The 25372-nt window shown below is 38.9% G+C and overlaps 1 protein-coding gene across 2 annotated transcripts in view; it reads right to left on the bottom strand.

Annotated features, from left to right (window-relative positions):
• bcl9l (bcl9 like) overlaps positions 1 to 25087 on the bottom strand; it is a 46581-nt gene extending 21494 nt beyond the window's left edge. The window contains exon 1 of one of the 2 annotated variants that reach the window (XM_033976827.2): positions 24691 to 25087. The gene's annotated coding sequence lies outside the window, so the exon portion shown is untranslated. Of the gene's footprint in view, positions 1 to 23119; positions 23155 to 24690 lie in introns of those variants that run through there. The other variant, XM_055225798.1, reaches the window with a different exon arrangement.
• Positions 25088 to 25372: the final 285 nt, after the last annotated feature.

The raw sequence follows: 25372 nt of genomic DNA on the forward strand, positions 1-25372 counted from the left end.
GGCCATAGTTTGATGAGTGTAGAGCATCTATTTAGTCTACAACAAAGTCCAGTACTCTGAACCCCATTCATTTCAATGACACATTTATTATGTTACCACGGTAACATAGTTGAAAATAGAGGTATGTTCTCATTGGCTTTTTTGTTCCGTATGATGAGAGGAATATGTGTACCAAATTTCAATGGTCTATGACAAAGTAATAATTTTTCATCCCAGTTATCCAAAACCAATGTATTTCAATGAGAAATGTCAGGCGTTGCCATGGCAACACCTTTGAAAATAGAGGTATGGTGTCATTGACTTTTTTGTTCAGTATAGCAATAGGGATGTCCATACCAAATTTCAAATGTTTATGTCAAAGTAATTTTTTTGGTCCAATTTAAAAGTTCAAGGGGGCGCTGTGGAGCAATTTATTGTCTGACCTGTGTAAATTGTATATCTATGTGTTCAGATCAACAGTTTGAATAAAAAAGTATATTCCTGCCGGGACATAGGACACTAACTGTGTGAGTTACACGCATTTAAATCCTTTAAAAAACATCTTTTTTCTTTGCAGGCTGGCCACACCCATATTTTTTAACTTTGAAAATTCCAAAAGAGTTGCTTATAATCCCACATGGGTGTAGTTCATTTTGACCAATTTTCATGTTTCTCGAATGAAAATTCGAGGCGTAAAAAATTCAAATGTGAGAGGTAAAATTTTTGAAAAATTGGGTTCCGCCTGCAATGGCCGACTTCCTGTAGGGTTTAGGGTGGGGTCATAATATAATTTTTTTCTTGTCTTGACATGTTCTATGTTTGTACCAAATTTCATTTGTCTACGATGAAAAAGGTCTCTCATTGCCGTAATGTATTTCAAATTTTGAGGTGGCGCTATTGAGTCATTTTGATACATTAATTTTTTTCCACATGAAAATACAACTTTTTTTGCCAATCTTACATTTTAGGCCATAGTTTGATGAGTGTAGAGCATCTATTTAGTCTACAACAAAGTCCAGTACTCTGAACCCCATTCATTTCAATGACACATTTATTATGTTACCACGGTGACATAGTTGCAGACAGAGGTATGTTCTCATTGGCTTTTTTGTTCAGTTTGCCAAGCCAAATGTCCATGCCAAATTTCAGATGTTTACGTCAAAGTAATTTTTTTGGTCCAATTCAAAAGTTCAAGGGGGCGCTGTGGAGCAGAAAAAAATCTGACATATGTAAATTGTATATCATTTTGTGTAGATCAAGATTTTAAACAAAATGTATATTAATGCCGGGAAATAGGACACTGCATGTGTGAGTGATGCACATTTTAACACTTCAAATTATTGATTTTTTTTTTGCAGGCTGGCCACACCCACATTTTATGATGTAGAAAAATCAAAGACAGCTCCCTATAATCCCACATGGGTCTAGTTCATTTTGACCAATTTGCATGTTTCTTGAATGAAAATCCAAGGCGCAAAAAATCCAAATGTGAGAGGTAAAATTTTGAAAAAATGGGGTTCCGCCCACAATGGCCGACTTTCTGTAGGGTTTAGGGTGGGGTCATAATATAATTTTTTACTTGTCTTGACATGTTCTATGTTTGTACCAAATTTCATTTGTCTACGATGAAAAAGGTCTCTCATTGACGTAATGCATTTTGATTTTTTGAGGTGGCGCTAATGAGTCATTTTGAAAGAATAATTTTTTTGAACATCAAAATAATAAATTTTTCACCAAACTTGAATTTTGGGTCCAATAAATTTGAGTTTTCGTTAACGTTCAGGGGGTCAAAAATGACTTAAAAGCGGTAAGTATAATAATAATAATAATAATAATAATAATGGAATTTTTTTTTCCACCCATTATTTTTCTCCTAAACCATAACAGCTACAGTCATGTGACTTTCTCACATTGTGCCCCATCATAAATAAGGCCCCTGTGATTTTTTTCACACGTCCACGTCAAAGCGTTTGTCTTCTACGAATTTTTGAAAATGAAATTTGAAGAGGGCGCTAGAGAGCCATTTTGTGAGAGAGTGCCTTGATTTGCATATCATTGCGTTCAGCTCACAAATGTGCATAAACGCTGTATTAGCGTTTTCCCAACAAAAAATGTGTGAAAGAGAAATATTTTATTGAAATATTCCAAAAATTGCGATTTTGTTGAAAATTCACCCTGACCACACCCAAAGTCATAATCAAAATGTAATTGATAATCTTTAATCACACATGGGTTTAGTGGGATTTGGCCAAATTTGAAGTGTTTCTGATGAAAACTGTGCGAGAAAATGTCCTGAATGCGAGGGTGTGCACTTTTGTCGTTCCCGGGTTTGATCCAATATGGCCGACGTCCTGTACATTTTAGGGCGGGGCCATAATATCATTTTTGTCATGTCCCGACATGTACTATTTTTTGATGTGAGTTTCGGATTTTTACGTCGACTTTTTTCCGAGTCGGGCTCCCATTGGCCCCATGAAAATCAAAGTTTGAGGTGGCGCTACCGAGTCGTCTTTCGTTATTTTTTCTCGGGGTCTTTTGTGACAATTAGAGCTCGTCGAGTTCTAATTTTTGACACCACTCACTGCCATGTCGGGGCGTGTTTACTACTTGATTTTTGCCATTTTCCACTGCTCCGGACGCGGTTTTAATGAGTCCCTCGCCGGGACGGAGTCCCAGGCTCGGGCCTAATAATGGAAATTTTTTTTCCACCCATTATTTTTCTCCTAAACCATAACAGCTACAGTCATGTGACTTTCTCACATTGTGCCCCATCACAAATAAGGCCCCTGTGATTTTTTTCACACGTCCACGATCAAAGCGTTTGTCTTCTACGAATTTTTGAAAATGAAATTTGAAGAGGGCGCTAGAGAGCCATTTTGTGAGAGAGTGCCTTGATTTGCATATCATTGCGTTCAGCTCACAAATGTGCATAAACGCTGTATTAGCGTTTTCCCAACAAAAAATGTGTGAAAGAGAAATATTTTTTTGAAATATTCCAAAATTTGCGATTTTGTTGAAAATTCACCCTGACCACACCCAAAGTCATAATCAAAATGTAATTGATAATCTTTAATCACACATGGGTTTAGAGGGATTTGGCCAAATTTGAAGTGTTTGTGATGAAAACTGTGCGAGAAAATGTCCTGAATGCGAGGGTGTGCACTTTTGTCGTTCCCGGGTTTGATCCAATATGGCCGACGTCCTGTACATTTTAGGGCGGGGCCATAATATCATTTTTGTCATGTCCCGACATGTACTATTTTTTGATGTGAGTTTCGGATTTTTACGTCGACTTTTTTCTGAGTCGGGCTCCCATTGGCCCCATGAAAATCAAAGTTTGAGGTGGCGCTACCGAGTCGTCTTTCGTTATTTTTTCTCGGGGTCTTTTGTGACAATTAGAGCTCGTCGAGTTCTAATTTTTGACACCACTCACTGCCATGTCGGGGCGTGTTTACTACTTGATTTTTGCCATTTTCCACGCTCCGGACGCGGTTTTAATGAGTCCCTCGCCGGGACGGAGTCCCAGGCTCGGGCCTAATTAAAACTGCAAGCAGTGATAAAGGCCCTCGCCACCCCTTGCGACCGCGGGGTACACGCCACCGCGGAGATCCTGCCTTTCGTTCCTGCTTACATCGCTCCTCCCCCCAAAATCAGCGACTGAGTAATACTACTCCATTCATTCCAATGAGAGCATTTATGACATTGTCACGCCTGAACGGTTGGAAATAGAGGTATGTCTTCATTGGCTTTTTTATTCAGTATGATGAGAGGAATATGTGTACCAAATTTTAATGGTCTATGACACAGTAAATATTTTTCATCCCAGTTAACCAAAACCCATGTATTTCAATGAGAAATGTCAGACATTGCCATGGCAACACCTTTGAAATTAGAGGTAAGTTCTTATTGACTTTTTTGTTCAGGTTGCCAAGCCAAATGTCCATGCCCAATTTCAAATGTTTACGTCAAATTAATTTTTTTGGGCCGATTCAAAAGTTCAAGGGGGCGCTGTGGAGTAAAAAAAATTCTGACATATGTAAATTGTATATCATTTCATGTAGATCAAGATTTTAAACAAAATGTATATGCCGGGAAATAGGACACTGCATGTGTGAGTTATGCTCACTTTAACACTTCAAAATATTGCTTTTTTCTTTGCAGGCTGGCCACACCCATATTTTATGATGTAGAAAAATCCAAGACAGTTCCCTATAATCCCACATGGGTCTAGTTCATTTTGACCAATTTGCAAATTTTTTGAATGAAAATCTGAGGCGCAAAAAATCCAAATGTGAGAGGTAAAATTTTGAAAAAATGGGGTTCCGCCCACAATGGCCGACTTCCTGTAGGGTTTAGGGTGGGGTCATAATATAATTTTTTACTTGTCTTCACATCTTCTATGTTTGTAACAAATTTCAATTGTCTACGATGAAAAAGGTCTCTCATTGCCGCAATGTATTTCAAATTTTGAGGTGGCGCTATTGAGTCATTTTGATACATTAATTTTTTTGAACATCAAAATAATTAATTTTTCACCAATCTTGAATTTTGGGTCCAATAAAATTGACTTTTCGTTAACGTTCAGGGGGTCAAAAGTGGATTCAAAGTCGCGACCAAAATAAGAAGAAGAAGAAGAAGAAGAATAATGGAAACGCATTTTCCACCCATTATTTTTCTCCTAAACCATAACAGCTACAGTCATGTGACTTTTTCACATTGTGCCCCATCACAAATAAGGCCCCTGTGAATTTTTTCACACGTCCACGACAAATCGCTTGTCTTCTACGAATTTTTGAAAATGAAATTTGAAGAGGGCGCTAGAGAGCCATTTTGTGAGAGAGTGCCTTGATTTGCATACCATTGCGTTCAGCTCACAAATGTGCATAAACGCTGTATTAGCGTTTTCCCAACAAAAAATGTGTGAAAGAGAAATATTTTATTGAAATATTGCAAAAATTGCGATTTTGTTGAAAATTCACCCTGACCACACCCAAAGTCATAATGAAAATGTAATTGATAATCTTTGATCACACATGGGTTTAGAGGGATTTGGCCAAATTTGACGTGTTTGTGATGAAAACTGGGCGAGAAAATGTCCTGAATGTGAGGGTGTGCACTTTTGTCGTTCTCGGGTTTGATCCAATATGGCCGACGTCCTGTACATTTTAGGGCGGGGCCATAATATCATTTTTGTCATGTCCCGACATGTACTATTTTTTGATGTGAGTTTCGGATTTTTACGTCGACTTTTTTCCGAGTCGGGCTCCCATTGGCCCCATGAAAATCAAAGTTTGAGGTGGCGCTACCGAGTCATCTTTCGTTATTTTTTCTCGGGGTCTTTTGTGACAATTAGAGCTCGTCGAGTTCTAATTTTTGACACCACTCACTGCCATGTCGGGGCGTGTTTACTACTTGATTTTTGCCATTTTCCTGGGTTTCGGACGCGGTTTTAATGAGTCCCTCGCCGGGACGGAGTCCCAGGCTCGGGCCTAATAATGGAAACGCATTTTCCACCCATTATTTTTCTCCTAAACCATAACAGCTACAGTCATGTGACTTTCTCACATTGTGCCCCATCACAAATAAGGCCCCTGTGAATTTTTCCACAAGTCCACAACAAAGCGATTGTCTTCGACGAATTTTTGAATATAAAATTTGAAGAGGGCGCTAGAGAGCCATTTTGTCAGAGAGTGTCTTGATTTGCATATCATTGCGTTCAGCTCACAAATGTGCATAAACGCTGTATTAGCGTTTTCCCAACAAAAAATGTGTGAAAGAGAAATATTTTTTTGAAATATTCATAAATTTGCGATTTTGTTGAAAATTCACCCTGACCACACCCAAAGTCATAATCAAATGTAAATTGATAATCTTTAATCACACATGGGTTTAGTGGGATTTGGCCAAATTTGAAGTGTTTGTGATGAAAACTGTGCGAGAAAATATCCTGAATGTGAGGGTGCGTACTTTTGTCGTTCCCGGGTTTGATCCAATATGGCCGACTTCCTGTACATTTTAGGGCGGGGCCATAATATCATTTTTGTCATGTCCCAATATGTTCTATTTTTTGATGTGAGTTTCAGATTTTTAAGTTGACTTTTTTCCGAGTCGGGCTCCCATTGGCCCCATAAAATCAAAGTTTGAGGGGGCGCTGTGGAGCAATATAAAATCTGACCTGTGTAAATTGTATATCTATGTGTTCAGATCAACATTTTGAATAAAAAAGTATATTCATGCCGGGACGTAGGACACTAACTGTGTGAGTTACATGCAATTAAAAACTTTTAAAAATGGCTTTTTTCTTTGCAGGCTGGCCACACCCACATTTTATTACTTAGAAAATTCCAAAAGAGTTGCTTATAATCCCACATGGGTCTAGTTCATTTTGACAAATTTGCAAGTTTGTTTAATGAAAATCCAAGGCGCAAAAAATCCAAATGTGAGAGGTAAAATTTTGAAAAAATGAGGTTCCGCCCACAATGGCCGACTTCCTGTAGGGTTTAGGGTGGGGTCATAATATCATTTTTTACTTGTCTTGACATGTTCTATGTTTGTACCAAATTTCATTTGTCTACGATGAAAAAGGTCTCTCATTGCTGCAATGTATTTCAAATTTTGAGGTGGCGCTATTGAGTCATTTTGATACATTAATTTTTTTGAACATCAAAATAATTAATTTTTCACCAATCTTGAATTTTGGGTCCAATAAAATTGACTTTTCGTTAACGTTCAGGGGGTCAAAAGTGGATTCAAAGTCGCGACCAAAATAAGAAGAAGAAGAAGAAGAATAATAATGGAAACGCATTTTCCACCCATTATTTTTCTCCTAAACCATAACAGCTACAGTCATGTGACTTTTTCACATTGTGCCCCATCACAAATAAGGCCCCTGTGAATTTTTTCACACGTCCACGACAAATCGCTTGTCTTCTACGAATTTTTGAAAATGAAATTTGAAGAGGGCGCTAGAGAGCCATTTTGTGAGAGAGTGCCTTGATTTGCATACCATTGCGTTCAGCTTACAAATGTGCATAAACGCTGTATTAGCGTTTTCCCAACAAAAAATGTGTGAAAGAGAAATATTTTATTGAAATATTGCAAAAATTGCGATTTTGTTGAAAATTCACCCTGACCACACCCAAAGTCATAATCAAAATGTAATTGTTAATCTTTAATCACACATGGGTTTAGAGGGATTTGGCCAAATTTGACGTGTTTGTGATGAAAACTGGGCGAGAAAATGTCCTGAATGTGAGGGTGTGCACTTTTGTCGTTCCCGGGTTTGATCCAATATGGCCGACGTCCTGTACATTTTAGGGCGGGGCCATAATATCATTTTTGTCATGTCCCGACATGTACTATTTTTTGATGTGAGTTTCGGATTTTTACGTCGACTTTTTTCCGAGTCGGGCTCCCATTGGCCCCATGAAAATCAAAGTTTGAGGTGGCGCTACCGAGTCATCTTTCGTTATTTTTTCTCGGGGTCTTTTGTGACAATTAGAGCTCGTCGAGTTCTAATTTTTGACACCACTCACTGCCATGTCGGGGCGTGTTTACTACTTGATTTTTGCCATTTTGCGGGTTTCGGACGCGGTTTTAATGAGTCCCTCGCCCGGACGGAGTCCCAGGCTCGGGCCTAATAATGGAAACACATTTTCCACCCATTATTTTTCTCCTAAACCATAACAGCTACAGTCATGTCACTTTCTCACATTGTGCCCCATCACAAATAAGGCCCCTGTGAATTTTTTCACACGTCCACGACAAAGCGATTGTCTTCTACGAATTTTTGAATATGAAATTTGAAGAGGGCGCTAGAGAGCCATTTTGTGAGAGAGTGCCTTGATTTGCATATCATTGCGTTCAGCTCACAAATGTGCATAAACGCTGTATTAGCGTTTTCCCAACAAAAAATGTGTGAAAGAGAAATATTTTTTTGAAATATTCCATAAATTTGCGATTTTGTTGAAAATTCACCCTGACCACACCCAAAGTCATAATCAAAATGTAATTGATAATCTTTAATCACACATGGGTTTAGTGGGATTTGGCCAAATTTGACGTGTTTGTGATGAAAACTGTGCGAGAAAATGTCCTGAATGTGAGGGTGTGCACTTTTGTCGTTCCCGGGATTGATCCAATATGGCCGACTTCCTGTACATTTTAGGGCGGGGCCACAATATCATTTTTGTCATGTCCCAACATGTTCTATTTTTTGATGTGAGTTTCAGATTTTTACGTTGACTTTTTTCCGAGTCGGGCTCCCATTGGCCCCATAAAATCAAAGTTTGAGGGGGCGCTGTGGAGCAATATAAAATCTGACCTGTGTAAATTGTATATCTATGTGTTCAGATCAACATTTTGAATAAAAAAGTATATTCATGCCGGGACGTAGGACACTAACTGTGTGAGTTACATGCAATTAAAAACTTTTAAAAATGGCTTTTTTCTTTCTTTGCAGGCTGGCCACACCCACATTTTATTACTTAGAAAATTCCAAAAGAGTTGCTTATAATCCCACATGGGTCTAGTTCATTTTGACAAATTTGCAAGTTTGTTTAATGAAAATCCAAGGCGCAAAAAATCCAAATGTGAGAGGTAAAATTTTGAAAAAATGAGGTTCCGCCCACAATGGCCGACTTCCTGTAGGGTTTAGGGTGGGGTCATAATATAATTTTTTACTTGTCTTGACATGTTCTATGTTTGTACCAAATTTCATTTGTCTACGATGAAAAAGGTCTCTCATTGCCGCAATGTATTTCAAATTTGAGGTGGCGCTATTGAGTCATTTTGATACATTAATTTTTTTGAACATCAAAATAATTAATTTTTCACCAATCTTGAATTTTGTGTCCAATAAAAATGACTTTTCGTTAACGATCAGGGGGTCAAAAGTGGATTCAAAGTCGCGACCAAAATAATAAGAAGAAGAAGAAGAAGAATAATAATGGAAACTTTTTTTTCCACCCATTATTTTTCTCCTAAACCATAACAGCTACAGTCATGTGACTTTCTCACATTGTGCCCCATCACAAATAAGGCCCCTGTGATTTTTTTCACACGTCCACGATCAAATCGCTTGTCTTCTACGAATTTTTGAAAATGAAATTTGAAGAGGGCGCTAGAGAGCCATTTTGTGAGAGAGTGCCTTGATTTGCATATCATTGCGTTCAGCTCACAAATGTGCATAAACGCTGTATTAGCGTTTTCCCAACAAAAAATGTGTGAAAGAGAAATATTTTATTGAAATATTGCAAAAATTGCGATTTTGTTGAAAATTCACCCTGACCACACCCAAAGTCATAATCAAAATGTAATTGAGGTGTTTAATCACACATGGGTTTAGTGGGATTTGGCCAAATTTGAGGTGTTTCTGATGAAAACTGTGCGAGAAAATGTCCTGAATGCGAGGGTGTGCACTTTTGTCGTTCCCGGGTTTGATCCAATATGGCCGACGTCCTGTACATTTTAGGGCGGGGCCATAATATCATTTTTGTCATGTCTCGACATGTACTATTTTTTGATGTGAGTTTCGGATTTTTACGTCGACTTTTTTCCGAGTCGGGCTCCCATTGGCCCCATGAAAATCAAAGTTTGAGGTGGCGCTACCGAGTCGTCTTTCGTTATTTTTTCTCGGGGTCTTTTGTGACAATTAGAGCTCGTCGAGTTCTAATTTTTGACACCACTCACTGCCATGTCGGGGCGTGTTTACTACTTGATTTTTGCCATTTTCCAGGTTTCGGACGCGGTTTTAATGAGTCCCTCGCCGGGACGGAGTCCCAGGCTCGGGCCTAATAATGGAAATTTTTTTTCCACCCATTATTTTTCTCCTAAACCATAACAGCTACAGTCATGTGACTTTGTCACATTGTGCCCCATCACAAATAAGGCCCCTGTGATTTTTTTCACACGTCCACGTACAAAGCGTTTGTCTTCTACGAATTTTTGAAAATGAAATTTGAAGAGGGCGCTAGAGAGCCATTTTGTGAGAGAGTGCCTTGATTTGCATATCATTGCGTTCAGCTCTCAAATGTGCATAAACGCTGTATTAGCGTTTTCCCAACAAAAAATGTGTGAAAGAGAAATATTTTATTGAAATATTCCAAAATTTGCAATTTTGTTGAAAATTCACCCTGACCACACCCAAAGTCATAATCAAAATGTAATTGATAATTTTTTATCACACATGGGTTTAGAGGGATTTGGCCAAATTTGAAGTGTTTGTGATGAAAACTGTGCGAGAAAATGTCCTGAATGCGAGGGTGTGCACTTTTGTCGTTCCCGGGTTTGATCCAATATGGCCGACGTCCTGTACATTTTAGGGCGGGGCCATAATATCATTTTTGTCATGTCCCGACATGTACTATTTTTTGATGTGAGTTTCGGATTTTTACGTCGACTTTTTTCCGAGTCGGGCTCCCATTGGCCCCATGAAAATCAAAGTTTGAGGTGGCGCTACCGAGTCGTCTTTCGTTATTTTTTCTCGGGGTCTTTTGTGACAATTAGAGCTCGTCGAGTTCTAATTTTTGACACCACTCACTGCCATGTCGGGGCGTGTTTACTACTTGATTTTTGCCATTTTCGGGTTTCGGACGCGGTTTTAATGAGTCCCTCGCCGGGACGGAGTCCCAGGCTCGGGCCTAATTAAAACTGCAAGCAGTGATAAAGGCCCTCGCCACCCCTTGCGACCGCGGGGTACACGCCACCGCGGAGATCCTGCCTTTCGTTCCCGCTTACATCGCTCCTCCCCCCAAAATCAGCGACTGAGTAATACTACTCCATTCATTCCAATGAGAGCATTTATGACATTGTCACGCCTGAACGGTTGGAAATAGAGGTATGTCTTCATTGGCTTTTTTATTCAGTATGATGAGAGGAATATGTGTACCAAATTTTAATGGTCTATGACACAGTAAATATTTTTCATCCCAGTTAACCAAAACCCATGTATTTCAATGAGAAATGTCAGACATTGCCATGGCAACACCTTTGAAATTAGAGGTATGTTCTTATTGACTTTTTTGTTCAGGTTGCCAAGCCAAATGTCCATGCCCAATTTCAAATGTTTACGTCAAATTAATTTTTTTGGGCCGATTCAAAAGTTCAAGGGGGCACTGTGGAGTAAAAAAAAATTCTGACATATGTAAATTGTATATCATTTCATGTAGATCAAGATTTTAAACAAAATGTATATGCCGGGAAATAGGACACTGCATGTGTGAGTTATGCTCACTTTAACACTTCAAAATATTGCTTTTTTCTTTGCAGGCTGGCCACACCCATATTTTATGATGTAGAAAAATCCAAGACAGTTCCCTATAATCCCACATGGGTCTAGTTCATTTTGACCAATTTGCAAATTTTTTGAATGAAAATCTGAGGCGCAAAATATCCAAATGTGAGAGGTAAAATTTTGAAAAAATGGGGTTCCGCCCACAATGGCCGACTTCCTGTAGGGTTTAGGGTGGGGTCATAATATAATTTTTTACTTGTCTTCACATCTTCTATGTTTGTAACAAATTTCATTTGTCTACGATGAAAAAGGTCTCTCATTGCCGCAATGTATTTCAAATTTTGAGGTGGCGCTATTGAGTCATTTTGAAACATTAATTTTTTTGAACATCAAAATAATTAATTTTTCACCAATCTTGAATTTTGGGTCCAATAAAATTGACTTTTCGTTAACGTTCAGGGGGTCAAAAGTGGATTCAAAGTCGCGACCAAAATAAGAAGAAGAAGAAGAAGAAGAATAATGGAAACGCATTTTCCACCCATTATTTTTCTCCTAAACCATAACAGCTACAGTCATGTGACTTTCTCACATTGTGCCCCATCACAAATAAGGCCCCTGTGAATTTTTTCACACGTCCACGACAAATCGCTTGTCTTCTACGAATTTTTGAAAATGAAATTTGAAGAGGGCGCTAGAGAGCCATTTTGTGAGAGAGTGCCTTGATTTGCATATCATTGCGTTCAGCTCACAAATGTGCATAAACGCTGTATTAGCGTTTTCCCAACAAAAGATGTGTGAAAGAGAAATATTTTATTGAAATATTGCAAAAATTGCGATTTTGTTGAAAATTCACCCTGACCACACCCAAAGTCATAATCAAAATGTAATTGTTAATCTTTAATCACACATGGGTTTAGAGGGATTTGGCCAAATTTGAAGTGTTTGTGATGAAAACTGGGCGAGAAAATGTCCTGAATGTGAGGGTGTGCACTTTTGTCGTTCTCGGGTTTGATCCAATATGGCCGACGTCCTGTACATTTTAGGGCGGGGCCATAATATCATTTTTGTCATGTCCTGACATGTACTATTTTTTGATGTGAGTTTCGGATTTTTACGTCGACTTTTTTCCGAGTCGGGCTCCCATTGGCCTCATGAAAATCAAAGTTTGAGGTGGCGCTACCGAGTCAGTCTTTCGTTATTTTTTCTCGGGGTCTTTTGTGACAATTAGAGCTCGTCGAGATCTAATTTTTGACACCACTCACTGCCATGTCGGGGCGTGTTTACTACTTGATTTTTGCCATTTTCCGGGTTTCGGATGCGGTTTTAATGAGTCCCTCGCCGGGACGGAGTCCCAGGCTCGGGCCTAATAATGGAAACGCATTTTCCACCCATTATTTTTCTCCTAAACCATAACAGCTACAGTCATGTGACTTTCTCACATTGTGCCCCATCACAAATAAGGCCTCTGTGAATTTTTCCACAAGTCCACAACAAAGCGATTGTCTTCGACGAATTTTTGAATATAAAATTTGAAGAGGGCGCTAGAGAGCCATTTTGTCAGAGAGTGTCTTGATTTGCATATCATTGCGTTCAGCTCACAAATGTGCATAAACGCTGTATTAGCGTTTTCCCAACAAAAAATGTGTGAAAGAGAAATATTTTTTTGAAATATTCATAAATTTGCGATTTTGTTGAAAATTCACCCTGACCACACCCAAAGTCATAATCAAAATGTAAATTGATAATCTTTAATCACACATGGGTTTAGTGGGATTTGGCCAAATTTGAAGTGTTTGTGATGAAAACTGTGCGAGAAAATATCCTGAATGTGAGGGTGCGTACTTTTGTCGTTCCCGGGTTTGATCCAATATGGCCGACTTCCTGTACATTTTAGGGCGGGGCCATAATATAATTTTTGTTATGTCCCAATATGTTCTATTTTTTGATGTGAGTTTCAGATTTTTAAGTTGACTTTTTTCCGAGTCGGGCTCCCATTGGCCCCATAAAATCAAAGTTTGAGGGGGCGCTGTGGAGCAATATAAAATCTGACCAGTGTAAATTGTATATCTATGTGTTCAGATCAACATTTTGAATAAAAAAGTATATTCATGCCGGGACGTAGGACACTAACTGTGTGAGTTACATGTAATTAAAAACTTTTAAAAATGGCTTTTTTCTTTGCAGGCTGGCCACACCCACATTTTATTACTTAGAAAATTCCAAAAGAGTTGCTTATAATCCCACATGGGTCTAGTTCATTTTGACAAATTTGCAAGTTTGTTGAATGAAAATCCAAGGCGCAAAAAATCCAAATGTGAGAGGTAAAATTTTGAAAAAATGAGGTTCCGCCCACAATGGCCGACTTCCTGTAGGGTTTAGGGTGGGGTCATAATATAATTTTTTACTTGTCTTGACATGTTCTATGTTTGTACCAAATTTCATTTGTCTACGATGAAAAAGGTCTCTCATTGCCGCAATGTATTTCAAATTTTGAGGTGGCGCTATTGAGTCATTTTGATACATTAATTTTTTTGAACATCAAAATAATTAATTTTTCACCAATCTTGAATTTTGGGTCCAATAAAATTGACTTTTCGTTAACGTTCAGGGGGTCAAAAGTGGATTCAAAGTCGCGACCAAAATAAGAAGAAGAAGAAGAAGAAGAATAATAATGGAAACGCATTTTCCACCCATTATTTTTCTCCTAAACCATAACAGCTACAGTCATGTGACTTTTTCACATTGTGCCCCATCACAAATAAGGCCCCTGTGAATTTTTTCACACGTCCACGACAAATCGCTTGTCTTCTACGAATTTTTGAAAATGAAATTTGAAGAGGGCGCTAGAGAGCCATTTTGTGAGAGAGTGCCTTGATTTGCATATCATTGCGTTCAGCTCACAAATGTGCATAAACGCTGTATTAGCGTTTTCCCAACAAAAAATGTGTGAAAGAGAAATATTTTATTGAAATATTGCAAAAATTGCGATTTTGTTGAAAATTCACCCTGACCACACCCAAAGTCATAATCAAAATGTAATTGTTAATCTTTAATCACACATGGGTTTAGAGGGATTTGGCCAAATTTGACGTGTTTGTGATGAAAACTGGGCGAGAAAATGTCCTGAATGTGAGGGTGTGCACTTTTGTCGTTCTCGGGTTTGATCCAATATGGCCGACGTCCTGTACATTTTAGGGCGGGGCCACAATATCATTTTTGTCATGTCCCGACATGTACTATTTTTTGATGTGAGTTTCGGATTTTTACGTCGACTTTTTTCCGAGTCGGGCTCCCATTGGCCCCATGAAAATCAAAGTTTGAGGTGGCGCTACCGAGTCATCTTTCGTTATTTTTTCTCGGGGTCTTTTGTGACAATTAGAGCTCGTCGAGTTCTAATTTTTGACACCACTCACTGCCATGTCGGGGCGTGTTTACTACTTGATTTTTGCCATTTTCCGGGTTTCGGACGCGGTTTTAATGAGTCCCTCGCCGGGACGGAGTCCCAGGCTCGGGCCTAATAATGGAAACGCATTTTCCACCCATTATTTTTCTCCTAAACCATAACAGCTACAGTCATGTGACTTTCTCACATTGTGCCCCATCACAAATAAGGCCCCTGTGAATTTTTCCACAAGTCCACAACAAAGCGATTGTCTTCGACGAATTTTTGAATATAAAATTTGAAGAGGGCGCTAGAGAGCCATTTTGTCAGAGAGTGTCTTGATTTGCATATCATTGCGTTCAGCTCACAAATGTGCATAAACGCTGTATTAGCGTTTTCCCAACAAAAAATGTGTGAAAGAGAAATATGTTTTTGAAATATTCATAAATTTGCGATTTTGTTGAAAATTCACCCTGACCACACCCGAAGTCATAATCAAAATGTAATTGATAATCTTTAATCACACATGGGTTTAGTGGGATTTGGCCAAATTTGAAGTGTTTGTGATGAAAACTGTGCGAGAAAATATCCTGAATGTGAGGGTGCGTACTTTTGTCGTTCCCGGGTTTGATCCAATATGGCCGACTTCCTGTACATTTTAGGGCGGGGCCATAATATCATTTTTGTCATGTCCCAATATGTTCTATTTTTTGATGTGAGTTTCAGATTTTTAAGTTGACTTTTTTCCGAGTCGGGCTCCCATTGGCCCCATAAAATCAAAGTTTGAGGGGGCGCTGTGGAGCAATATAAAAGTCTGACCTGTGTAAATTGTATATCTATGTGTTCAGATCAACATTTTGAATAAAAAAGTATATTCATGCCGGGACGTAGGACACTAACTGTGTGAGTTACATGCAATTAAAAACTTTTAAAAATGGCTTTTTTCTTTGCAGGCTGGCCACACCCACATTTTATTACTTAGAAAATTCCAAAAGAGTTGCTTATAATCCCACATGGGTCTAGTTCATTTTGACAAATTTGCAAGTTTGTTTAATGAAAATCCAAGGCGCAAAAAATCCAAATGTGAGAGGTAAAATTTTGAAAAAATGAGGTTCCGCCCACAATGGCCGACTTCCTGTAGGGTTTAGGGTGGGGTCATAATATAATTTTTTACTTGTCTTGACATGTTCTATGTTTGTACCAAATTTCATTTGTCTACGATGAAAAAGGTCTCTCATTGCCGCAATGTATTTCAAATTTTGAGGTGGCGCTATTGAGTCATTTTGATACATTAATTTTTTTGAACATCAAAATAATTAATTTTTCACCAATCTTGAATTTTGGGTCCAATAAAATTGACTTTTCGTTAACGTTCAGGGGGTCAAAAGTGGATTCAAAGTCGCGACCAAAATAAGAAGAAGAAGAAGAAGAATAATAATGGAAACGCATTTTCCACCCATTATTTTTCTCCTAAACCATAACAGCTACAGTCATGTGACTTTCTCACATTGTGCCCCATCACAAATAAGGCCCCTGTGAATTTTTTCACACGTCCACGACAAATCGCTTGTCTTCTACGAATTTTTGAAAATGAAATTTGAAGAGGGCGCTAGAGAGCCATTTTGTGAGAGAGTGCCTTGATTTGCATATCATTGCGTTCAGCTCACAAATGTGCATAAACGCTGTATTAGCGTTTTCCCAACAAAAAATGTGTGAAAGAGAAATATTTTATTGAAATATTGCAAAAATTGCGATTTTGTTGAAAATTCACCCTGACCACACCCAAAGTCATAATCAAAATGTAATTGTTAATCTTTAATCACACATGGGTTTAGAGGGATTTGGCCAAATTTGACGTGTTTGTGATGAAAACTGGGCGAGAAAATGTCCTGAATGTGAGGGTGTGCACTTTTGTCGTTCTCGGGTTTGATCCAATATGGCCGACGTCCTGTACATTTTAGGGCGGGGCCATAATATCATTTTTGTCATGTCCCGACATGTACTATTTTTTGATGTGAGTTTCGGATTTTTACGTCGACTTTTTTCCGAGTCGGGCTCCCATTGGCCCCATGAAAATCAAAGTTTGAGGTGGCGCTACCGAGTCATCTTTCGTTATTTTTTCTCGGGGTCTTTTGTGACAATTAGAGCTCGTCGAGTTCTAATTTTTGACACCACTCACTGCCATGTCGGGGCGTGTTTACTACTTGATTTTTGCCATTTTCTGGGTTTCGGACGCGGTTTTAATGAGTCCCTCGCCGGGACGGAGTCCCAGGCTCGGGCCTAATAATGGAAACACATTTTCCACCCATTATTTTTCTCCTAAACCATAACAGCTACAGTCATGTGACTTTCTCACATTGTGCCCCATCACAAATAAGGCCCCTGTGAATTTTTCCACAAGTCCACAACAAAGCGATTGTCTTCGACGAATTTTTGAATATAAAATTTGAAGAGGGCGCTAGAGAGCCATTTTGTCAGAGAGTGTCTTGATTTGCATATCATTGCGTTCAGCTCACAAATGTGCATAAACGCTGTATTAGCGTTTTCCCAACAAAAAATGTGTGAAAGAGAAATATTTTTTTGAAATATTCATAAATTTGCGATTTTGTTGAAAATTCACCCTGACCACACCCAAAGTCATAATCAAATGTAAATTGATAATCTTTAATCACACATGGGTTTAGTGGGATTTGGCCAAATTTGAAGTGTTTGTGATGAAAACTGTGCGAGAAAATATCCTGAATGTGAGGGTGCGTACTTTTGTCGTTCCCGGGTTTGATCCAATATGGCCGACTTCCTGTACATTTTAGGGCGGGGCCATAATATCATTTTTGTCATGTCCCAATATGTTCTATTTTTTGATGTGAGTTTCAGATTTTTAAGTTGACTTTTTTCCGAGTCGGGCTCCCATTGGCCCCATAAAATCAAAGTTTGAGGGGGCGCTGTGGAGCAATATAAAATCTGACCTGTGTAAATTGTATATCTATGTGTTCAGATCAACATTTTGAATAAAAAAGTATATTCATGCCGGGACGTAGGACACTAACTGTGTGAGTTACATGCAATTAAAAACTTTTAAAAATGGCTTTTTTCTTTGCAGGCTGGCCACACCCACATTTTATTACTTAGAAAATTCCAAAAGAGTTGCTTATAATCCCACATGGGTCTAGTTCATTTTGACAAATTTGCAAGTTTGTTTAATGAAAATCCAAGGCGCAAAAAATCCAAATGTGAGAGGTAAAATTTTGAAAAAATGAGGTTCCGCCCACAATGGCCGACTTCCTGTAGGGTTTAGGGTGGGGTCATAATATAATTTTTTACTTGTCTTGACATGTTCTATGTTTGTACCAAATTTCATTTGTCTACGATGAAAAAGGTCTCTCATTGCCGCAATGTATTTCAAATTTTGAGGTGGCGCTATTGAGTCATTTTGATACATTAATTTTTTTGAACATCAAAATAATTAATTTTTCACCAATCTTGAATTTTGGGTCCAATAAAATTGACTTTTCGTTAACGTTCAGGGGGTCAAAAGTGGATTCAAAGTCGCGACCAAAATAAGAAGAAGAAGAAGAAGAATAATAATGGAAACGCATTTTCCACCCATTATTTTTCTCCTAAACCATAACAGCTACAGTCATGTGACTTTCTCACATTGTGCCCCATCACAAATAAGGCCCCTGTGAATTTTTTCACACGTCCACGACAAATCGCTTGTCTTCTACGAATTTTTGAAAATGAAATTTGAAGAGGGCGCTAGAGAGCCATTTTGTGAGAGAGTGCCTTGATTTGCATATCATTGCGTTCAGCTCACAAATGTGCATAAACGCTGTATTAGCGTTTTCCCAACAAAAAATGTGTGAAAGAGAAATATTTTATTGAAATATTGCAAAAATTGCGATTTTGTTGAAAATTCACCCTGACCACACCCAAAGTCATAATCAAAATGTAATTGTTAATCTTTAATCACACATGGGTTTAGAGGGATTTGGCCAAATTTGACGTGTTTGTGATGAAAACTGGGCGAGAAAATGTCCTGAATGTGAGGGTGTGCACTTTTGTCGTTCTCGGGTTTGATCCAATATGGCCGACGTCCTGTACATTTTAGGGCGGGGCCATAATATCATTTTTGTCATGTCCCGACATGTACTATTTTTTGATGTGAGTTTCGGATTTTTACGTCGACTTTTTTCCGAGTCGGGCTCCCATTGGCCCCATGAAAATCAAAGTTTGAGGTGGCGCTACCGAGTCATCTTTCGTTATTTTTTCTCGGGGTCTTTTGTGACAATTAGAGCTCGTCGAGTTCTAATTTTTGACACCACTCACTGCCATGTCGGGGCGTGTTTACTACTTGATTTTTGCCATTTTCTGGGTTTCGGACGCGGTTTTAATGAGTCCCTCGCCGGGACGGAGTCCCAGGCTCGGGCCTAATAATAAGAAGAAGAAACCCAGGAAGAACAATGCCCCTCGCCATCACTTCGTGAGTGGCGAGGGCCAATTAGAGTCTGAGTTAGCCTGACACTGCTACATCATATACACAACTAAAACAAATGTGCCATTATGCATCATTTTAAGTGTTTTTTTTTTTTGGTTTTTTTTTGTATTAATTTACAATACATCAAAAAATTAACCACAGGTTTGTTAAAATTCCAATGTACATTTATTTATATATATAGATGACAAATAAATATATTAAAATGTTGTATATCTCCCAAAAAACAATTCCGATATAACTTGTTCTGTCAAGTGACTGAATTTTCTGTTTATAAAAAAAAGGAAATGGATTAGAGTTACTAATATGTCAACTGTAACAGGGTTAATGAATGTACATGTCATAATAAAGTTAATCCAGTTCAAGTCTATTATTATGTTTTTGTTTTCCAACACTTTTACGGCAAATATTCACTCTGTTATGAGTGAGCTATGTATTGTTGTCCCCATGAGTGGCAGTATTTTTAGTCTGAGGGGATATGAATAGCCCCAGAGGGCCCTGGTAAGTCATGGCCGAAAGTGACGACAAAAATCGGGGCCAATCCCAGAACACAGATGCCACAGAGGCTCTCTGTGGAGTGGGCGTTAAACACAAGCCACAGTGTACCAGCACACATAAATAAATAGTGTGAGTGGGACTGAGAGCACACCCTCCAAAGACGTGTACACTTTTTACTAATGTGCAGCCCAACAAACTTCATTTGCCCATGGCACCACTAAATATGTGGCCTTGGTGAAGTAGCCTTGGAGATCACAAGACTGACTGACAATAGGCTGAAGTTGAAGCGGGGCCGTTAGTACTTGAGGATACTGACTGCATTAACAAAACAGATGACAGTGTGGGTACTGTTCTTTACAAACAGCTGCCAAGGCCTGTGTCCAACCCAAATATCTCTTTGCATTAGGGATGCAACAATACATAAAGCTATTCAATCATTAAACACTGTGCGTTTAAGATATGGACCCCAAGAAGAGCCACCATTGTCAAGGCAATGGCTAATAGGAATTGAAATGAACAACATATTATGCCCGTTACAATACAATAAACGAATAATATATTATGAAATACTGTTTTGCCCTCTAGAAAGTAGTTGGTAACACCTAGGACATGTTGGCTGGATAGTACCCCAGACAAATGATTATCCATTTCTCCAAGCTTGGGACAGCACAAAAAGTCAGTTCTAGTGTCTTGTTGAGTAAATGGAAATCAATAGGATCACATGTGGCTGCCTCTTATCTCCACACTGGCTGGGATATACTTTATTGCCTCTAAAGGCCCTTGATAGGATGCAGTCTAGACAACACATTAGACTCAAGACACATACACTGACAGACAAGCATTCACTTACACTTACATTCACTCTAAATGAAACCTCATTTAAATTTAACTGTCCAGGGCGGTGTAGATAATGGGAAATCTTCTTGCAGAGAGAGAACAACAATACGTTTACCCAAAATTAAGCTAAAAATGTAGAGAAGAATCTAGGACACCTCCTTGACCTTGGTGTCTTTGTAATATCTATACAACACATTTTACAGACTGAAACTGACAGAAGAAAAAAGGCAAATATTTGGGTGTGGACCTAACAAATATTTAAATAAAGTTGACATTTTTCTAGTGCGGCAGAGCTGGTCTTTAGTTACTTACCTGCTGTTCCGATGTGCCACATTCCCAACACAAACGCCTCTGACATTTGACTTGCCACTCTTTGTGGGACTTGGAGGGGGATGTCTAACTACCTCCATGACACACAAAAGTTTCAAATAAGGCCAAAAATGTGGTCATTATCTCCGCACACCACCAAGTTTGACAAGTGGCCTCTCTGAGTGCTAATCGCCCCAGGGTCTACTGTAATAATTACTTTTACGTCTCAAAGCTCCTGGGACCAAGCGGAGGAGTGGTCTCAGTCCTTTTATCTTTTATGTTTTGTTGTCATATGCAGGTGGACAATAATTCACTATGTCCATCCAACTGTAGCTAAGTGGATAGGCCTGTCACAATAACACATTTTGAAGTGCAATATATTGCTACAGAAAATATTGTGATAATAAGACTGAAGACCATTTTAACCAGATAAACCCTCTTGAACCATATTAAAGACAAAATATATAAATAGCACAGATTTTATAAGTTATACTGGTGCAAATCAAATTACTGCCAATACATTTTGAGCTTAAAAGATGTGTTAATCTTTTATTTATTAAACAATAAGTCAGCATAGCAATTGGTGTTTACAGTTTTCCCTATTGATAACATGGTACTTTGTCATGAATATCCAAAAGGCAAAGTCACATTCATGTTGAATCTGATCATTTCTAGTAGTGTCTTGACCCAAGAAGTTATTTAATACAGATGGGGGCAACTAACATTAATATTGTTAAAATGCACATTTTTTGTTGTAATATGATACGAGTGTTCTTTACATCTTTTATGTTGTGATGTCATCTGAAATCCAGCAATTATTGTGAATGACAAATGGCAATAAAGCAAGGTTATCAAAAGAAAACTAAGTAACAGCCTGCTGAGGCAACTATTGAATGAGGAAGATGTAGCATATTTTGAGGAAATACACTCAGGTAGTCCAACACATCATTGGGGGGAGGGGAATACCAAACAAGTACAACCTTTGAGTAAACACTAGGCAATACCATTGAGAAGAGTCAGCAATAGAGAAAATCACAAAAATTACCCCTCTTTTACTTTTTATTTACTGAGAATATAGCCCAGATAAGTTTAGGTTGAAATGCTTGACACACTAGGTGGTTAGCACTGAAGACTAAAATGACTTTATGGCCTTAGCTTGGTCTAAGGACGCACTGAAGAAAAACAGAAGCACAAGAGTTGTGTCCTCTCCACAACCTACATGGACAAGTGCCTACTAGAGCAAGGAAAAAGCCCAACCCGTCAAAAGCACAGAAAGAATCAAGAGAATGGGCTGTGTGAGGCAAGCAGCACCTGTTTACGTCTTTGACCTTTGCCCTAAAGGCAAAGATTGAACTGGGAAGAGGATGATTGATTTGCTGAGACAGCTAAACATGCCTGATATGAAAAAACTGGAATAAGGAGATAAATTATGAAAAATCTATTTTATGAGCTTTTAACCATGCTACATGTGGTGTTCCCTCATCTTTAGTTTAGACAGAGATGCATTTTAATTATTACTGTTTTGTGCTGTATTTAAGGCTAGTGTGATCGAGTTGCTCCAAAAATTTACATTTTCACCTAACCCCTATCCCCACTCACCCTGTTCTTACTTGCGACACAAAACCCAAATTGTCATGTAGACAGTTTTCAAAAAGTAATAAGAAGTAAATCTTAAAGTAAAGCTTGCTATGGTGAAATACTTCTATGATGAGAAGTAGTTCTAGTTTTGAACAACATGTCAATCGACCATTTTTTACTTGTTTTTTAGATTAATATTGCGTTTATGATTAACAAAATGTTAAAGAAAAATCTCTGTATATTGATAGTTTATTACTAAATACCACAAGAAAAGCATATTATCTGCCCGTTGAGCAGGACGCTCCTACTTTCAGTTTGACTGCAGGATCTGGAACCAGACGATACAGAGCATCAAACGACCACGCTTATTTGGGAAGTGCCAATCATAGCTGTTAAATTTGTCGCACGTGTCTCCCAAATGCAGAAGGCATCTCCTGTTAAATATTCGCGTGACATTCAGAACAAAAAATGTAACTTTTTTTTTTTTTTTTTTACCTCAGACTCATAGAATTTTGTTAGGTTTCTTGTAAATTCTGCACAAATCCGCACGATTTCTCAATTTCATCCAGACCATGTGTTTCTCTGATTGATTAAACCGATTCGTGGCAATCAAAATTCTGTGAGACAGGCTAAACCATCATGAAAACAAAGTTCATTTTTAACATATTTGCATAGGCATACTTTTAAAATTAAGAGCTTTTAAGGATTATTAAAAGGATCTATTCACTAGGCCCACATAGTCCAGTGCTGTCTTGGGGCATTCGGTCATGTGGAAAGGTTCTCAATATCCCATTATTCTTTCATAGCTCACCTTAGCAGTGCTCCCTGTAACTCAGCCCAAACTTCTCAGATCACCTGTCCAGATAAGAAACATGTCAGCTGCACAAACCACATCTCTCTGCATGGACTATGCCATTCTCTAAGTTACGGCTGGACTCATTGCTCACTGTTTAATCAGATGTGGACACAAATAAAAGAAACTTAAGATAAGAAATAGGTCAACTCTATCGTCATTTCATCCATAGTTACAGGTTTAGTGAAAACAGCAGAAACTTGTAAATCACAGTCGAATATGGTTCAAACCCAAAACAAGGGAAAAACTGCCTTGTACAGTTCAAATGCTCCAACAGCATTTACATAAGCCCTAGGCAAATGCAAAGGATGAGATCACACACAAGTGGAAATGCAAAAGAAGAAAAATGCCAAAGAAACCAGGCACGATTTCACCTTCAGTGGAAAGCAATGCACAGTGGACTGTGGCCTTGAAAGACAATTCAGATCAAGTTGCAAACTCTGTTAGGTGCTATATATAGAGCACCAGGACATTGTAGATACACAGCATGGAGTGAGTGCACTGCTCAGTACTCACATATCTGAGCTGTGGGACAAAAGAAAAGACAGACTAACATGTCAAAGAAATACGTTAAAGTTAAAGCTGATAGGCCCACTGCAATGTTTAGCACTAGTAGTTGAACATTTAGGGGAATAAAACTAAATGTGAAAAGTGTTTACTCATATCCTGTCGTTCAGTCAAAAATACACGCCCACATAGTCTACTGACATTTTCGTTTTATGTAGTTTGTAAGATTTGTAGAAGAGCTAGAACTCAGATTAAATCAAATATGACAGGATTTCTGAAAAAAACAACTAAAAACCACGCCACCATTAGCTTGTCACAGGCCCACAGTTGCTTAGTTTTCTACTTAGTTTGATATTATCCTTACCTCCTCTGCAATAACAGATGTCACCCATTATTAAAACACACAACTAAATATGTCATCTTAAGTAAAAAGCAACACGTGGGTCAGTTAGTTGAAGAAAAGTGATAATTATTCCCCTTGTGCACAGTCATGTCAGTGCCCCATTGTTGTTTTAATGACAGGTATCGATACTGTGCTTTTCACCTGATGAACACAGGTTAGCCGCTGTTTAGCATCAAGCCAATCAAACGTTGGCACAGACTTTGAGGTTAGCTAAGAACGCGAGTCTGTCATAACAAACCAAAAAAACCTGGAGTTATTTGGGTATATTAGACACTGATAAAATACTAGCTGTTGCTGTGAATAATGGTGTTTGGGAGAATGTGTGTCCCTGATGTGAACCCAGCAGCAGTGAAGCGCGGTGGAGGAGACGGGCTAACTTTAGCATGCTAATTCAGATTCAGCGCTAGCTCCGAGCTGACGTAGCCGTTGCTCACACATCTGCAAGCGAACCAATGCTAGCTAACGGGATCTGAACTTTCACAGGGGATTGTCACTGAGCTGGAGACTTTCTACAAGAACACAAACTTAGACGGGGTTTAAGACACAGGCAGAGAGATGTGTGCACGCCATACGCAGCGTGTTTACACAGTGTCATAGCGGGGGAAAGAGTAGTCCATACCCCATTTATTGGCAGCGCGACGTGAAGAAGAGGCCGATGTGAGGACTGACGGCCAGCAGACATTCCCCGGAGTGGCCGCCGCTGCAGCCGCCACCGCCACCACCGCTTGCTGCTTGCTTGCTCGCTCGCTCCCTTGCTCCCTTCACTTCTCCGCAAGATGCACAGTTCCTTCTCTAATCTAATCCGTTTGGTTCATGTATAACAAGCCCAGCCGCAGTTTAGTGTCAGTCCACGGTGACAAATATCGCAGCGCGTGTTGTGGCTGAAGTTTGGCATGAAATGAGAGGACGCGTCACCTTGCAGCGGTTCATGACTCCCACTGTTCAAGATGTAGAAGGGCAGGACGAGTCTGCAGCTGATCACAGCATTAGCATGTCCGCATCCGCACTTTTCTTCAATGCACTCACTCTGGACACTAGTTGGTTTTGCACAGTTTTTTTTTTTTGCAATTAACACCACCAATGTAGCTTAGTGTTGCAGATGTAAGCACACATTGAAACACATAAACGCATGCGTCAGATAAACTACTGATAGTCACATACATGTTTTACTTTACTGTATCACAGATCACACTGAATATTGCATAAATAATATTCAGATGTTTTGAAGCCTGTGCTGTTTTCCAGATGAATGCTCCCTCTGGCGGTCTGGGTATCAGCAGCAGATGCCCTCATGTGAACTC

The sequence above is a fragment of the Periophthalmus magnuspinnatus genome, chromosome 13 (assembly GCF_009829125.3).
Source record: "Periophthalmus magnuspinnatus isolate fPerMag1 chromosome 13, fPerMag1.2.pri, whole genome shotgun sequence".
NCBI lineage: Eukaryota > Metazoa > Chordata > Actinopteri > Gobiiformes > Gobiidae > Periophthalmus > Periophthalmus magnuspinnatus.